We start from the raw sequence: 14,313 nt of genomic DNA on the forward strand, positions 1-14,313 counted from the left end.
CAATACTTACCTGTTTTCACTCTTAAGCATGTCTTTATACGTGGACAGATTCCTCTTATTTATCATCATCTTTTTTTGTACAAGCAGTGAGAATATTCCTAGGATGGAAATAGAAATAAGGATTGAAAAGGTTAGAAGCCAGTGAGTGACATTTTTTTCTAATATCATCTGATTCAGCTCTCAGCCGTTGTTATAATGCAGGTCTGAGTTTATCAATGACAGGACATGTCAACACAACCAAGGTGAAGGGGATTAGGACGCAAGGTCTCTGAATGCCCAGTGAGCTAAATAAAACAGATTTCTTACCCCCATGATGGATTTTAAAAAAATCTGCCCACAATTAGATCATTCTCCTTCAGGAGACAGAAGTGGGTCTTATTTATTTTAATCATGCTTTGTCATGGGGACTTTGGACCTGCCAAGGAGATGGTATGGTTACATACTAGCCTTTACTAAAGGACAAGGGAAAATCACAGTGATTTCATTGCTTTGGGGAGCATGAAGGATTTTCCATAGGAATATTATTTTGAAATTGATGGAACCAAAATAGAACAGCATAAATATCATATTTCCAAAGTAGAGGTTTCTAATTCTAGGTATTTCAATAAGAGTAGAGGAAAAAATTGCTCAGAATCAAATTTCCTGAATGACCACAGTAAAGTCCCTGGGTTTCCTCTCTCTGAGCTCTTTGCCTGCTCCACTGTTAAGTGGCTTCTTGGCACCATTTTGCTTCCTGCCACCTGGAGATGATCCATCAGGGTGCTTTACCTGGCCTCTGAGACTACTTGGCCTCCTGTCCCTCACGTCTCATATCAGCTCTAGAGAAGCTGAGGTACAATTCCTGGAAGGTTGTAAAAGGCTGGGTTTTAAACTTTTGATTTGCCCTTTGGGAAACATGAAAAGCAAAATGATTAATTTGATTGGCAATGAGTATTATTTGTCATAAAACAAAGATGAGTGATATATGGAGCCATAGGACACTGAGCAAATGTCTTAATCCTCTTTGGTACTGTTTTGTCATCTTTAAAATAAAGGGAGTGGACCTGCTAATCTCTTCCTTTGGGGTTATCCCATTCAAAGTAGTTGAGCTTTTGTGGGCAAAGACAGCATTGCATGGTGGTCAAGCTGGACTCTGAGCTAGAATGACTGGGTTCAAGTCAGAGCTGCTACTCACCATCATCACGACCTTGGGTGAGTCACATAATCCTTATGTATCTCGATATCTTTGTCTGTAAAATGGGACTAATAACCTACTTTGTAGGCTTGTGGTCATGATTATGTGGGTTAAATCATTTAGAACAGGGCTCAGCATTAATAATCATTGCTTTAATGACAGGTATTATATTCATAAATAGCCTGTAAATCCTTATTTTGAATTTGGAGGTTCATTGACTAACTGATTGCCAAAGCTTTACTTGATTCTTTTTCTTCTATGATAATTTGGACTTGTGTTGTTATTTCTTCCATTTAAACCAAGAGACCCTCTGTTGCTCCACCTGTTGGTTATTTCCTTCTAGTGCTGGTCAAGCTGCAGCCAGTCATGGATTAAGCCATTTTTTGTTTCCAACTGAGTGGAATGGTTGCAAAGCCCCCAATCTGGTAGTTTTGGACTGAGAATTATGATATAGAGCATCTCTTTAAGTAACAGCCCGAGTTCTGGATTTTGTAGCAGGTGTGATTCTCAATCTACAAATTCAGGGTGTGTTAAATGTAACATTTGATTGCTGTAAGTTGATTTTATTTCTGGCTCAAAAGCCCATTCCATTAGTCTGTAGGGAAGTGAAATTTAATGGTTTCAGGATGTGTGCTAAGGCTCTAGAATCTAACAGATTATCCACCCAGCTTTTGGTGGGAGACTTCCTCTGTTCATCAAGTTATGTGTCCACATAGGCAATCATGGTATGATGAGCCCCTAGTGAGCATGGCCTTTTAGGCCCAAACTCTTGACTTTGAACACACAAACTGGTGAGGCTCTAGCGGTGCCTCCCGCCTAGATGTGTGACACTGCTATTACCTCTTTCCCACCCCACAATTTTCTTTCATCTGACCTTTTGAAACAAAGTCCATGGTGATCAGAAACTGTTTTCCTGTTATATTTCTTCTCTGAGTATATGAGTATAGAATGGTCTATTTGGGATAAAGTGTGGCAGAATGGTAAAGGAAAGAAATTTCAGTTATATACATGTAACAAAATACACACGTGAATATCTGAGATTATTGCCCTTAAATAAGAGTATAAACCATTGGGTTCAGATGTGAGTCAGGAAGAATCATGAAACATCTGTTAAAAAAACACACACACAGGGCTTCCCGGGTGGCGCAGTGGTTGAGAGGCCGCCTGCCGATGCAGGGGACGCGGGTCCGTGCCCTGGTCCGGGAAGATCCCACATGCCACGGAGCAGCTGGGCCCGTGAGCCATGGCTGCTGAGCCTGCGCGTCCGGAGCCTGTGCTCCGCAACGGGAGAGGCCACAACAGTGAGAGGCCCGTGTACTGCAAAAACAAAGAAACAAACAAAACAAACAAACAAAACAACACACACACAGTTATGAGAGAAAGAAAAACAGATGTAGGATATGACCTGGGCTATGGATATATAAAAGGACATTCAATAAAATCATTAGGATCCCTTAATATACTTAAAGCCAACTTTAAGGAATAGCAACAGAAGCCATTCCCTTGACCTAGGGATGTTGTATCTCTGGTTGTTCCAGTAGCTTTCAGACAAGAGAAATTTTCCTTTAATTCCTCATATACCCCTACTCTATCCTTCAATCTCTTCACTGGAGTTTCAGTGCTTAGGACCATTCTTATCTCAGTGATCCCATTCTGTGTGTGCATTTCTGGAAAGGAACCAATCCTGGTATTTAGTAATGAAATATTTCTTTTCTAAGTAGTGTGAGCTTGGTCCATTCAGTCAACTGCTAGTTATCAAGCATCTTCTATGTGCTAGGAATAGTGATAACAAAATTTATGTTATGACCTCTACCATGAAATAATTTAGTTTATAAAGAAGAAGCTGACAAATAAATAAATATTTATAAATATGGGTGCTTTTATAGAGAATGATGTCTAGGATAGAATGGCTGCTCAAGGACAGGAGTGAAAGGCTGTCCTTACGTTTGTCTTAGTGAGGGATTGATGAGAAAAATAGAAACTATTCTAGGCATGCTGACAGGAAGGGAATTAATAGAAGGATTTAGATGCTTAAAAAACATTTGGAGGTGTTGGGCAAACAAAGGTCAGGGAAGGCTGTTGCTGGCTCTTGGTTTTTCTACTTGCTTTCACGGAGTCGGGAAGTTGCAGAAATACAGGATGCCCAGTAATCCCAGTTACTTTCATCCAAATCCCACGATTTCGGATTTTTTTTTAAAAAAGATAACAATAGATTATAATCCATTGAATAAAATAGGAATCCATGATTCCACACAGATATAATTAAACACAGAGAAGGTAAAGCTTTTACTTCCAGTAGAATGCCTGTGAATAAATGTAGGAGGAAAAATGAAAATAAAAAATTGGCATTTGGCAAACATTCAAGTTATTCAGCCAGGGGACATATAGGGAACAGGATATTTACACAGTCTCCAGATATTTCCACACAAATACCTACTAATTACAAAGAAAAAAAGGAACTTTACAGTGGAGAAAACTAGCAGGCACCATCTGACTCAAATGATCAGTGTTATCATCTGTAATTCGGCAAATAAAGATCACGTGCCGCCCAGTAGGACACGATAAGACAGCTTCACTAATGTGATATCTGAAAGACGTGTATCTCGAGTACTTAGTGGGCTCTTGCAGTGAAAATTGCTGGCCGAGATCTGTGGGAACGTACACCTCAGGCTTCCTGTCTTTAGGATGTAAGGGGGAGCACATAAGAGCGGAAGCAGTGCTGAGTTGCCAACAGAAGACTTGACATGATGGCAGAAAGGAAAGGACTATTGAGAATCAGAAAAGCTAAAAGTTTCTGCAATCTTGGGCAAGAAGCTAAGTCCATCAGAGCCCCAGTGTCCTGTGCCAGAAAAGGATAGTGGCTAGCTATCTCTTAGGTTTGCTATCAGCGAGGTAGCTGAGTTTTAAAATGCTGGAAATGGAAGCAGAGAATGGGCTTGGGTAAGACCTTGGGATATTGTTTAGATTGATGCTAACCTGTAAAAAATGGCTATACTCCCTGACAGTTTTCTCCAAAGGTCTCTGAACTGCCTTTTTGTTTTTCATGTCTCTAACATATTTTCTTCATATTCTGCTCAGTAGTCATGACAATAATGAACATTGAGAATGTCATTGAAAAGTACAAGTTTTGGAGGACATGTTGATGGGAGCTGACAGTGAACCTGACTCCGTGCTCTCCTCCCATGACTATATATCTTGTTGGCATAAAGATTAAATGAGTAAGCTCGACCTAGTGCACCTGTGTAAGCCAGATACTCAGCAAATATTGAGTCTTGTCTCTTCCAGAAGATTCACAAGGAAGTGTAAGGAGGTCATGCAGAGTGCAAAGAGGCAGCAAGGTGTGCAAAAACAGGAGATGACTATTTTGTTTTTCAGTCTGCCCTGGCTAATATTCTTTAACAGTAAAAAAAAAAAAAGTAAATTAGCCTAGAAATTTTGACTCTGTCCTGTTCCTCTGTGTAATATGACTTCATTGCCAGAGAGGGAGCAAATGGGGAGGAAGAAAGGGGGAAAAGAAAGAGGCTGAGAGAGATCAAATCCTAGCATCTGACTCCAGTTCTTAGTTTTCAAAAACACTGACCCTACAAGCAACCAGCCATATAAACTTGAATGTGGCATTAGTTTGGGTTCAGAAATTTTATCAGTTGGTGGGGGGGCAGGAAAGTGAACTTGATGTGTCTTATAGGAGTGCTTCTCATAATTAGGATGCATGTGAAGAATCAAGGGAATCGTGTTAAAATGCAAATTGTGATTTAGTAGTTCAGGGATAGGGCCTGAGATTTTGAACATATGTGGGTAGAGGGAGGGAAAGCCAGGAGAATGACTACATACACTGGACACTTCTTAAACGCTTCTGCAGAGTATCTCTTCATTCACTCAACAAATATTTATTGAGGGCCTACTATGTGCTGGGCCCTTAGGATTCCACAGCAAAACTAACAGGCCAAGTCTCTGCCACTGTGGAACTTGCTTTTTGGTGTATGTGTGGTGGGGCGTTGGGGACATTTGAAGCTATTGGTAGCTGCAGCTCTACCCCAGGCATGATCCTTCTACGGTGTGCTTTAGCTCCCAGAAATACTAGGAGCCTTCCTTATAGGGTGACATTGTTCAGGACTTTGGTCATAGGTGCCATTTATTGAATGCTTAGTATGCACCATATACCTGAAATCATCCCTTGCATCCCAACTGGTTAAAAGCAAAATTTTGCTGTGAAATTTTTAAGCTTTTATGTGTGTCACAATCTCCAAATTGTTGGCGAGAAAAATACAGGAATGAGTTTTTCATTCGTTTATTCGTTCAATGCTTTCTTCATTCTACAAACTTTTGAGACCACTGGAAAAATTCTATAGATTGAAAACTGTGCCTCCTAAAAATAGCTGCATCAAAAGTATCTGTTGTAAAGAAAGTACTAGTAAGTATAATGGAGAGGATGAGGAGGGAGAAGAGGTAATTCATCTCTTACTCACTGATTCACTCTCTGGGCATTTGTTAGGCACCAGCTATCTGTCTGACACTCTAGTAGACCTGGAAATACAAGAGAAAGAACAGGAGGAGTGGGAGGAATCGTCTTTGTAACTATGGCATCAACCCAGTTGATTCATCACTCTTGAAAATACTCTTCTATCAGCAGGTGGTAAAGCATCTAGATATAAAAACACTACATTAGGGTTTGCCTGGTGGCGCAGTGGTTGAGAGTCCGCCTGCCGATGCAGGGGACATGGGTTCGTGGCCCGGTCCGGGAAGATCCCACATGCAGCGGAGAGGCTGGGCCCGTGAGCCATGGCCGCTGAGCCTGCACGTCCGGAGCCTGTGCTCCGCAATGGGAGAGGCCACAACAGTGAGAGGCCTGCGTACCGCAAAAAACAAACAAACAAAACAACAAAACCCCACTACATTAGACAATAAGGTCTATGCAAGCATCAGACAATAAGGTCTATGCAAGCATGCGGTGAAATAGTTAAAACGTTCTATAAAGAACTCAGTAATTAAATCCTTAAATAAAGTCCTGTGAAAATAAGTGCTACCTGAGGCCAAGGGAAGGAGTGGTGACTTGGAGATGGCCAAGGAAAGCTATATGGTAAAAGTTAAGGTTTAATTTGGGATCCGTAATCGGTTCCAAATTTATCTCTTTCATTAAGTTATAGAGCCTGGGATATCACAAAGACTCAATACACATGTCTTTTTTTTTTTGAATTGTAACGTAGTTGGTTTACAATGTGTTACTTTCTGGTGTACAGCAAAATGACTCAGATATAGATATATATATAGATATAGATATATATCTTTTTCATATTCTTTTCCATTATGGCTTATAACAGAATATTGAATATAGTTCCCTGTGCTATACAGTAGGATCTTGTTGTTTATCTATTTTATATATAGTAGTGTGTATCTGCTAATCCCAAACTCCTAATTTATCCCTCCCCCACCCCCTTTCCCCCTTGGTAACCATAAGTTTGTTTTCTGTGTCTGTCAACACACATTTCTTCAATGAATGAGTGGAGGGTAGATGGATGCATGATAGAAAGATAGAAAGACAGATGATAGAGAGATGATAGATAGATAGGAAAAATGCTTGACAGAAAACTAATAGAGGAGAAATAGTCATTACAGTTGTATCATATGAAACATAAAGGGAGGAAATGTCTCAATGAAAAATTTAAAAATCTAAATACTGCTTCATACGTTAGATTATTTCTATTTAACTGAAGTTATTAATTTATGCAATTATTAGGAAATATAAGGGAACATAGCATCAAGCCATCCCCTTAATATGCATTTATAATTTTATGTTGGCTCATATATTTATTTACTCCCATTATATAAAAGGACAGTGATGTAAAAATCCCAGTGATTGCCTATAGAATGTATTCTAAAATCAGTGCTTTGTATTATTCATTAACTATTTCATGTGAGTCCAGAACGGCTGTCACCATAAAAATGTTGGTGAGGCACTTTAGGACTCTAAAAGGACAAATTTAAGTATGCTTAACATACAGAGATTATTCTACAGGTTAAACATGCATTTATAATATTACAGGTGAATGACAAAAATACAGAACTCAAAATAGAAAATTTCAAATTCAACTTTTTGTTATCTTCAGATATATAGCCTTTAGGATCTTTATTTCCTCCATCTTTAAAATGGAAAGACTACCATATTTACTGGCACATTTTGTCTCCTGTTTTTTCAAAAATTATTCTTGACTTTGGCTTGCCCCTGTGGCTCTGTACTTTGTTACCTGATCCAGCTACGGGGATGCCTCCCCTCCCTCAGCCAGGATTAGAGTTAACAGAAACAGTGTTAATTACATCTCCATTTGTTTGGTTCAGAGAGATGTCAATTAAATTCAGTTTACACGGAGAAGTTGAGGAAGATGGCGGGAAAGACGCGGAGATCACCTTCCTCCCCACAGATACATCAGAAATATATCTACACGTGGAACTGCTCCTATAGACACCCACTGAATGCTGGCAGAAGACCTCAGACCTCCCAAAAGTCAAGAAAGTCCCCACGTACATGGGTAGGGCAAAAGAAACAAGAAAAAACAGAGACAAAAGAATAGGGACGGGACCTGCACCAGCGGGAGGGAGCTGTGAAGGAGGAAAGGTATCCACACACTAGGAAGCCCCTTCGCGGGCGGAGACTGCGGGTGGAGCGGGGGAGCTTTGGAGCCGTGGAGGAGAGTGCAGCAACAGGGGTGCGGAGGGCAAAGTGGAGAGATTCCCGCACAGAGGATCGCTGCCGAGTAAACTCACCAGCCCGAGAGGCTTGTCTGCTCACCCGCCGGGGCGGGCGGGGCTGGGAGCTGAGGTTCGGGCTTCGGTCAGGGAGAGGACTGGGGTTGGCGGCGTGAACACAGCCTGCAGGGGGTTAGTGCACCATGGCTAGCCGGGAGGGACTCCGGGGAAAAGTCTGGACCTGCCGAAGAGGCAAGAGACGTTTTCTTCCCTCTTTGTTTCCTGGTGCACGAGGAGAGGGGATTAAGAGCGCTGCTTAAAGGAGCTCCAGAGACGGGCGCAAGAGGTGGCTATCAGCACAAACCCCAGAGACGGCCATGAGACGCTAAGGCTGCTGCTGCCGCCACCAAGAAGCCTGTGTGCGAGCACAGGTCACTATCCACACCCCCTTTCCGGGAGCCTGTGCAGCCCGCCACTGCCAAGGTCCCGGGATCCAGGGTCAACTTCCCCGGGAGAACGCACTGCGCGCCTCAGGCTGGTGCAACGTCACGCCGGCCTCTGCCGCCGCAGGCCCGCCCCGCACTGCGTACCCCTCCCTCCCCCCAGCCTGAGTGAGCCAGAGCCACCTAATCAGCGGCTCCTTTAACCCCGTCCTGTCTGAGCGAAGAACAGACGCCCTCTGGTGACCTACAAGCAGAGGTGGGGCCAAATCCAAAGCTGAGCCCCTGGGAGCTGTGAGAACAAAGAAGAGAAAGGGAAATCTCTCCCAGCAGCCTCAGAAGCAGCGGATTAAAGCTCCACAATCAACTTGATATACCCTGCATCTGTGGAATACATGAATAGACAACGAATCATCCCAAATTAAGGAGGTGGACTTGAGAGCAAGATATATTATTTTTTCCCCTTTTCCTCTTTATGTGAGTGTGTATGTGTATGCTTCTGTGTGAGATTTTGTCTGTATAGCTTTGCTTTCACCATTTGTCCTAGGGTTCTGTCCGTCCATTTTTGGTTTTTTTTACTTAAAAAAATTTTTTTTCTTAATAATTATTTTAATAACTTTATTTTATTTTATCTCACTTTATTTTATTTTATCCTCTTCCTTCCTTCCTTCCTTCCTTCCTTCCTTCCTTCCTTCCTTCCTTCCTTCCTTCCTTTCTTTCTATTTTTCTCCCTTTTATTCTGAGCCATGTGGATGAAAGGCTCTTGCTGCTGCAGCCAGGCATCAGGGCTGTGCCTCAGAGGTGGGAGAGCCAACTTGAGGACACTGGTCCACAAGAGACCTCCCAGCTCCACATGATATCAAATGGCAAAAATCTCCCGGAGATCTCCATCTCAACACCAGCACCCAGCTTCACTCAACGACCAGCAAGCTACAGTGCTGGACACCCTATGCCAAACAACTAGCAAGACAGGAACACAAACCCACCCATTAGCAGAGAGGCTGCCTAAAATCATACTAAGTTCACAGACACCCCAAAACACACCACCAGACGTGGAAATGCCCACCAGAAAGACAAGATCCAGCCTCATCCACCAGAACACAGGCACCAGTCCCCTCCACCAGGAAGCCTACACAACCCACTGAATCAACTTTAGCCACTGGGGACAGACACCAAAAACAATGGGAACTACGAACCCTCAGCCTGCAAAAAGGAGACCCCAAACACAGTAAGATAAGCAAAATGAGAAGACAGAAAAACACACAGCAGATGAAAGAGCAAGGTAAAAACCCACCAGACCTAGCAAATGAAGAGGAAATAGGCAGTCTACCTGAAAAAGAATTCAGAAACATGATAGGAAAGATGATCCAAAATCTTGGAAATAGAATAGAGAAAATGCAAGAAACATTTAACAAGGACCTAGAAGAACTAAAGAGGAAACAAGCAATGATGAACAACACAATAAATGAAATTAAAAATACATTAGAAGGTATCAATAGCAGAATAACTGAGGCAGAAGAACGGATAAGTGACCTGGAAGGTAAAATAGTGGAAATAACTACTGCAGAGCAGAATAAAGAAAAAAGAATGAAAAGAACTGAGGACTGTCTCAGAGACCTCTGGGACAACATTAAACACACCAACATTCGACTTATAGGGTTCACAGAAAAAGAAGAGAAAGATAAAGGGACTGAGAAAATATTTGAAGAGATTATAGTTGAAAACTTCCCAAATATGGGAAAGGAAATAGTTAATCAAGTCCAGGAAGCACAGAGAGTCCCATAGAGGATAAATCCAAGGAGAAACACGTGAAGACACATATTAATGAAACTATCAAAAATTAAATACAAAGGAAACATATTAAAAGCAGCAAGGAAAAACAAAAAATAACATACAAGGTAATCCCCATAAGGTGAACAGCTGATCTTTCAGCAGAAAGTCTGCAAGCCAGAAGGGAGTGGTAAGACGTACTTAAAGTGATGAAGGAGAAAAACCTACAACAAAGATTACTCTACCCAGCAAGGATCTCATTGAGATCTTTTTGTTCTTGTTGTTGGGGGTAGGAGTTTATTAATTAATTTATTTATTTTTGCTGTGTTGGGTCTTTGTTTCTGTGCGTGGGCTTTCTCTAGTTGCGGCGAGCGGGGGCCACTCTTCATTGCAGTGTGCGGGCTTCTCACTACTGCGGCCTCTCTTGTTGCGGAGCACAGGCTCCAGACGCGCAGGCTCAGTAGTTGTGGCTCACAGGCCCAGTTGCTCCACGGCATGTGGGATCCTCCCAGACCAGGGCTCAAACCCGTGTCCCCTGCATTGGCAGGCAGATTCTCAACGACTGTGCCACCAGGGAAGCCCCCTCTCATTGAGATTTGATGGAGAAATTAAAATCTTTACAGACAAGCAAAAGCTGAGAGAGTTCAGCACCACCAAACCAGCTTTACAACAAGTGCTAAAGGAACTTCTCTAGGCAAGAAACACAAGAGAAGGAAAAGACCTACAATAACAAACCCAAAACAATTAGGAAAATGGGAATAGGAACATACATATCGATAATTACCTTAAGTGTAAATGGATTAAATGCCCCCACCAAAAGACACAGACTGGCTGAATGGATACAAAAACAAGACCCATATATATGCTGTCTACGAGAGACCCACTTCAGACCTAGGGACACATACAGACTGAAAGTGAGGGGATGGAAAAAGATATTCCATGCAAATGGAAATCAAAAGAAAGCTGGAGTAGTAATTCTCATATCAGACGAAATAGACTTTAAAATAAAGGCTATTACAAGAGACAAAGAAGGACATCACATAATGATCAAGGGATCTATCCAAGGAGAAGATATAAGAATTGTAAATATTTATGCACCCAACATAGGAGCACCTCAATACATAAGGCAAATACTAACAGCCATAAAAGGGGAAATTGACAGTAACACAATCATAGTAGGGGACTTTAACACCCCACTTTCACCAATGGACATATCATCCAAAATGAAAATAAATAAGGAAACACAAGCTTTAAATTATACATTAAACAAAAAGGACTTAATTGATATTTATAAGACATTCCATCCGAAAACAAAAGAATACACATTTTTCTCAAGTGCTCATGGAACATTCTCCAGGATAGATCATACCTTGGGTCACAAATCAAGCCTCGGTAAATTTAAGAAAATTGATATCATATCAAGTATCTTTTCCAACCACAACGCTATGATACTAGATATCAATTACAGGAAAAGATCTGTAAAAAATACAAACACATGGAGGCTAAACAAAACACTACTTAATAACGAAGTGATCACTGAAGAAATCAAAGAGGAAATCAAAAAATACCTAGAAACAAATGACAATGGAGACACGACAACCCAAACCCTATGGGATGCAGAAAAAGAGTTCTAAGAGGGAAGTTTATAGCAATACAATCCTACCTTAAGAAACAGGAAACATCTCAAACAGCCTAACCTTGCACCTAAAGCAATTAGAGAAAGAACAAAAAAAAAACCCACCAAATTTAGCAGAAGAAAAGAAATCATAAAGATCACATCAGAAATAAATGAAAAAGAAATGAAGGAAACGATACCAAAGATCAATAAAACTAAAAGTGGTTTTTTGAGAAGACAAACAAAATTGATAAACCATTAGCCAGACTCATCAAGAAAAAGATGGAGAAGACTCAAATCAATAGAATTAAAAATGAAAAAGGAGAAGTAACAACTGACACTGCAGAAATATAAAAGATCATAAGAGATTACTACAAGCAACTCTATGCCAATAAAATGGACAACCTGGAAGAAATGGACAAATTCTTAGAAATGCACAACCTACCGAGACTAAACCAGGAAGAAATAGAAAATATGAACAGACCAATCAAAAGCAATGAAATTGAAACTGTGATTAAAAATCTTCCAACAAACAAAAGCCAAGGACCAGATGGCTTCACAGGCGAATTCTATCAAACATTTAGAGAAGAGCTAACACCTATCCTTCTCAAACTCTTCCAAAATATAGCAGAGGAAGGAACACTCCCAAACTCATTCTATGAAGCCACCATCACCCTGATACCAAAACCAGACAAAGATGTCACAAAGAAAGAAAACTACAGGCCAATATTGCTGATGAATATAGATGCAAAAATTCTCAACAAAATACTAGCAAACAGAATCCAACAGCACATTAAACGGATCATACACCATGATCAAGTGGGGTTTATTCCAGGAATGCAAGGATTCTTCAATATACGCAAATCAATCAATGTGATATATCATATTAACAAATTGAAGGAGAAAAACCATATGATCATCTCAATAGATGCAGAGAAAGCTTTCGACAAAATTCAACACCCATTTATGATAAAAAAACCCTGCAGAAAGTAGGCATAGAGGGAACTTTCCTCAACATAGTAAAGGCCATATATTACAAACCCACAGCCAACATCGTCCTTAATGGTGAAAAACTGAAACCATTTCCACTAAGATCAGGAACAAGGCAAGGTTGCCCACTCTCACCACTATTATTCAACATAGTTTTGGAAGTTTTAGCCACAGCAATCAGAGAAGAAAAAGAAATAAAAGATATCCAAATTGGAAAAGAAGAAGTAAAGCTGTCACTGTTTGCAGATGACATGATACTATACATAGAGAATCCTGAGGATGCTACCAGAAAACTACTAGAGCTAATCAATGAATTTGGTAAAGTAGCAGGATACAAAATTAATGCACAGAAATCTCTGGCATTCTTATACACTAATGATGAAAAATCAGAAAGTGAAATTAAGAAAACACTCCCATTTACCACTGCAACAAAAAGAATAAAATATCTAGGAATAAACCTACCTAAGGAGACAAAAGACCTATATGCAGAAAACTATAAGACACTGATGCAAGAAATTAAAGATGATACAAATAGATTGAGAGATATACCATGTTCTTGGATTGGAAGAATCAACATTGTGAAAATGACTCTACTACCCAAAGCAATCTACAGATTCAGTGCAATCCCTATCAAACTACCAATGGCATTTTTCACAGAACTAGATCAAAAAATTTCACAATTAGTATGGAAACACAAAAGACCCCGAATAGCCAAAGCAATCTTGAGAACGAAAAATGGAGCTGGAGGAATCAGGCTCCCTGACTTCAGACTATACTACAAAGCTACAGTAATCAACAGAGTATGGTACTGGCACAGAAACAGAAATATAGATCAATGGAACAGGATAGAAAGCCCAGAGATAAACCCACGCACATATTGTCACCTTATCTTTGATAAAGGAGGCAAGAATACACAGTGGAGAAAGGACAGCCTCTTCAATAAGTGTTGCTGGGAAAACTGGACAGGTACATGTAAAAGTATGAAATTAGAACACTCCCTAATACCATACACAAAAATAAACTCAAAATGGATTAAAGACCTAAATGTAAGTCCAGACACTATAAAACTCTTAGAGGAAAACATAGGCAGAACGTTCTAGGACATAAATCACAGCAAATCCTTTTTGACCCACCTCCTAGAGAAATGGAAATAAAAACAAAAATAAACAAATGGGACCTAATGAAACTTCAAAGCTTTTGCACAGCAGAGGAATACATAAACAAGACCAAAAGACAGCCCTCAGAATGGGAGAAAATATTTGCAAACAAATCAACGGACAAAGGATTAATCTCCAATATTTACAAGAAGCTCATGCAGCTCAATAACAGAAAAACAAACAACCCAATCCAAAAATGAGCAGAAGACCTAAATAGACATTTCTCCAAAGAAGGTATACAGATTGCCAACAAACACAGGGAAGAATGCTCAACATCACTAATCATTAGAGAAATGCAAATCAAAACTGCAATGAGATATCATCTCACACCAGTCAGAATGGCCGTCATCAAAAAATCTAGAAAGAATAAATGCTGGAGAGGGTGTGGAGTAAAGGGAACACTCTTGCACTGTTGGTGGGAACATAAATTGATACAGCCACTATGCAAAGCAGTATGGAGGTTCCTTAAAAAACTACAAATAGAAC

The 14,313-nt window shown here is 40.5% G+C and overlaps 1 protein-coding gene across 1 annotated transcript in view; it reads left to right on the plus strand.

Moving 5' to 3' along the window:
* ZNF385D (zinc finger protein 385D) overlaps nt 1–14,313 on the plus strand; it is a 335,124-nt gene that overhangs the window by 94,178 nt on the left and 226,633 nt on the right. The window lies entirely within an intron of this gene.

The sequence above is a fragment of the Grampus griseus genome (assembly GCF_964374135.1).
Source record: "Grampus griseus genome assembly, chromosome: 5".
NCBI lineage: Eukaryota > Metazoa > Chordata > Mammalia > Artiodactyla > Delphinidae > Grampus > Grampus griseus.